We start from the raw sequence: 4,104 nt of genomic DNA, 5'->3' as shown, positions 1-4,104 counted from the left end.
TTCAATGGCCACCCTTTTTCTTTGGCAATATTAAATTTCACTTCTTGTTACTCATAGGCTCTGTTCTTTATGATAAATAATGATCAAATTTCCTTCATGGGCTTGAACCCCTTTAAGATGGTGTATCTTCTCTTCTCATTTTTGTGAGATTGCTCTCCATCTTATGCTTGTTTTGGTGCTGATGATCTTCACCCCTGTCAAAATAGCTCCTCAAGGCCAACCAAGGAGATCATCATTGGTGTGAGCTAAATATTATGCGAGATGCACATAACGGTAGTAAATGGACACGAACGGACACAAAACACACACATGAGTGCAGTGCTCATGCAATAACATACTCTCGAGGCTCCAAAAAAATGCAACATGAAGCAAGTATTAGACATTTGGTCATGTAAGTCTAACAATTTAAAACATCTTATCAGAAGAGTTAAAACCTTGTTTAACTCATTTGAAGAATTTCAATTGGTACATATTCCAAGAGCAGAAAATCAAGAGGCTGATTCATTACCCAAGCAATCAATGGAACAAGGTACTAAAGATATATGTGTTCTGTCCAAAGTCTCTCTTCAAGAGCCTAAGTATTAAGGCATGGAAAAGCTTCAGGACATTCTTATATATTTGCAATCTGGTGAGTATCCAGTTGGTTGCTCAAAAATGAAGAGATACAGGTTGGCCAAAAAAGCCATGTCTTATGTTTGGGAGACATGGTATATCAAAAGAGTTCAAATTTGATTCTGAGAAGAATGCCTAACAATGCTGAAATTCCTAGAATTCTCAAGGGTGTGCATGATGATGTATGTAGTGGTCATTTTGCTTATGATCTCACAATGACGAAAATTATGTAAATTGGATAAATTTGGCCTAGTATGGATGTCAATATGTAGCTTTGGTGTAGAACTTGTCATGCTTGTCAAGTTGCAAGGGATAGAAGACTCACATATGGACCAAGTCAACCTCTTACAGGCATGGAACCTTTTGAGAAATGGGACATACATGATATAGGGCCATTACCTAGAACTCATAAAATAAAAAAAGTATATATTCTGCTTGGAGTGGATTACATGATTAGATGGTGTTAACTGAAGGAGATAGCATAGGCAGAAGTATAAACCATAAACATATGAGGGAGTGCAAAGGAGATTGAGAGAGTTGGACAAGATCACCTTTTATAACAACAGTAAAGCTTTACAATGGCAATGGATAGCAACTGAGTGTTGAACTATGTGCAAGGGAAATGGATGAAAGAGTGAATAATGGGAAACTCCCTATATAGTGCAAGAGGAAACTGGCCGACTGGCCCTAGACAAATAAATAGGAGAAAAATCTAGTAAAATACTAGATAAATAATATAGCCCCAAAACACTGATGTTGAGATATCGAGCTCATCTCTAGTGAGGCGGTGGACACTCATGACCCGCCTGGGGGATAGGCCCAACACTTACACCACTGGCATGGTTGGTGAGATCATGGGTGATATGCAGCCAGTGGGATGACAGGCTGTGTGACAGCCATTCTAGAGACTGGCATAGTTATAGTGCCAGTGCATTTAGTTGGGTTCACACTATAGAGAACCCTAGTATGTATTTGGTTGAGTACCTTTTTATATGTGAGTACTCTTATCTTTTGTATATGGTGTGTTGAGTGTTGAGTGAAGAAGAAGAAGATTTTCAGCCTCTCACCTTGTGTGCTCTCTTTTAGGGTCTTGTGAGTGTGTGTGTGCTTGCAAGAGCTCAAGCTCTCTTCTCCCCTGCATCTTTTCATGGTATCAGAGCTTGGTTCATGCTAAGGGCTGAGTTGCAAGCAAGAGAAGCGCAGGAAGCAGTATGAGAGTAAGAGCTTCAACTACTCTTCCCTATTTGTGTTGGCGACTACACCCTTGTCGGGAGCTCTACGGGAGGCACCGGCAAATGATCTCTGATTGAGGAGATTTCTTCGCGAGAGTAAAGCTATAGGGCAACTACATAGTCCTATTGGACAGATTTTTTGGGCCGAAAACGCGTTTCAGGCGCGTCAGGACCTCCGTTTTTCAAAAAGCAGGCGATTTCGAGCACTGCGAGTAAGCCATCAATTCTCTGCTGTGCTGCAGAACTCTGTTTTAAGAACTACAGGAAGACAGATTGGTTGTGCAGACACTGTGTGTGCTGCAAGGAGGTTAAGAGTTGCCATTGGGTGTATGTATGCACATTGAGGTCACTGGTTGTGACATTTGAGTGTACTACAGTACCGCTGCAGAAAAATACAGTAGTTTGTGCAGGACAAACCAGAGTGCTGTTTCTGGTAAATTTGTGTATCTGGCAAGATGTCAAATGATGGCATAAACCAGATTGTTGCTGAGAACCTTGATAAGAATAACTTCCATGCTTGGAGGTTCAGGCTGACGAATTTCCTGATGGGAAAGGGTTATTGGGACTACATAGAAGTTGAGCATAAAGAGGCACCGGAGATACCGAAGATCAATCCGACTGCTGCAGATGTGAAAGAGTTCAAGGACTGGAACCAAGGAGCCAGAAAAGTTATGTATTGGCTCTCTATCAGTATACAGGACACCATGATTGGGCATATACAGGATGCCAAGTCCCCCAAGGAGGCGTGGGACACCTTGGTAAAACTCTATGAAACAAACACCAAGGCACGAAAGATACAGTTAAAGAATGAACTTCATACTGTGGAGAAAAGGAGTATGTCTGTGAATGACTATGCATTGAAGATAAAGGGTATTGTGGAATCCCTTGCATCTATTGGCATTTCAGTAGATGATGATGATAAGGTGGAAGTCTGCCTATGTGGTCTCGGGCCACAATACAAGGCGTTCAAGACGTCTATTCAGACTCGAGAAAACATTCCCAATTTTACAGATTTGGTGTCTATGTTGATTATAGAAGAGAAGAGCTTGGGTGAAGACCAACAGTCTTCACAAAACAAAAATAGTTCTCAGAGCAACAGGCCTTCTACACAAGTTCAGGAAGAGGACGAGGTAGTGGAGGCCGTGGACTCGACCAAGGAGGTGGCCGAATAGGTAATTAGAATTATGGCCAGCAGCAACAGCAACAACAACAGTCCCAGAATTCACAACAGCAACAACAACAGTCCCAGAATTCACAACAACAACAACAACACGCAGGTGGAAGAGGCCAATTCAGAGGCAGGGGGAGTCAAAGAGGTCGTGGAAATTGACAAAGGCAGCATAATGATACACGTGGATGCTTTTATTGTGGTAAGCCTGGACATGTGCAGGCAGATTGTTATAAGAAGCAGGCTGACATGCAAAATGGAAAATTACAGTAAAACAACTATGCATCCTCGAGTAGATTGTTATAAGAAGCAGGCTGACATGCAAAATGGAAAATATAGTAAAACAACTATGCATCCTCGAGTAGAAACAATAAGGATAATGAAAGGTTGTTTGTTATGCAGCATGTTGTGAATGCCATGTCTGAAAATGTTGAAGCAACACATAAAGATGATATATGGTATGTTGATTTAGGTGCTTCGAACCACATGACAAGTCATGGGGAGTGGTTCAAGGAGATGAAATACATTGAAAGACCAGGTTTTGTGGAAACAGGGGATGACACTGCTCATCCAATTGCCCATGTTGGAGATGTGCCATTGTCTATACAGGATGATGGCAAAGTGAAGTACCTTGCAGATGTACTTCATGTTCCGAACATAGCAAAGAATCTGGTTTCAGTTGGCCAGATGATTGAGCAGGGTTTGCAGGTTCGGTTTAATCCTGATGGTTGTTATGTTGAAGACTTTAAAGACAAGTGCAGGTTGGTTGCAAAAGGCAATAGAGTGGGCAGAATGTTCACATTGAATATAAACATGCCTGAAGTGAGTGCTGCAGTGTTTGCAAATGGTTCAGGAATTGTTGCAGACACAGACATTTGGCATAAAAGAATTGGACATGTGAATTTGCAGAGAATGAAGTCTATGCAGACTAAAGGAATTGTGACAGGGCTGCCAAAATTTAAAAATGAAGGTATGCAAAGAATATGTGAAGCATGCCAATTTGGAAAGCAAACAAAGCATGTATTTCCATGTAACAGAAATGTGAGTAGAAACGCACTAGAGGTTGTGCATTCAGATGTATGGGGTCCTACT

The sequence above is a fragment of the Cibotium barometz genome, chromosome 39, assembly GCF_041138505.1.
Source record: "Cibotium barometz isolate CiBa-2024 chromosome 39, ASM4113850v1, whole genome shotgun sequence".
Lineage (NCBI taxonomy): Eukaryota > Viridiplantae > Streptophyta > Polypodiopsida > Cyatheales > Cibotiaceae > Cibotium > Cibotium barometz.
The sequence above is the reverse complement of the archived record's forward strand: the minus strand, read 5'-3'. Positions refer to the sequence as shown.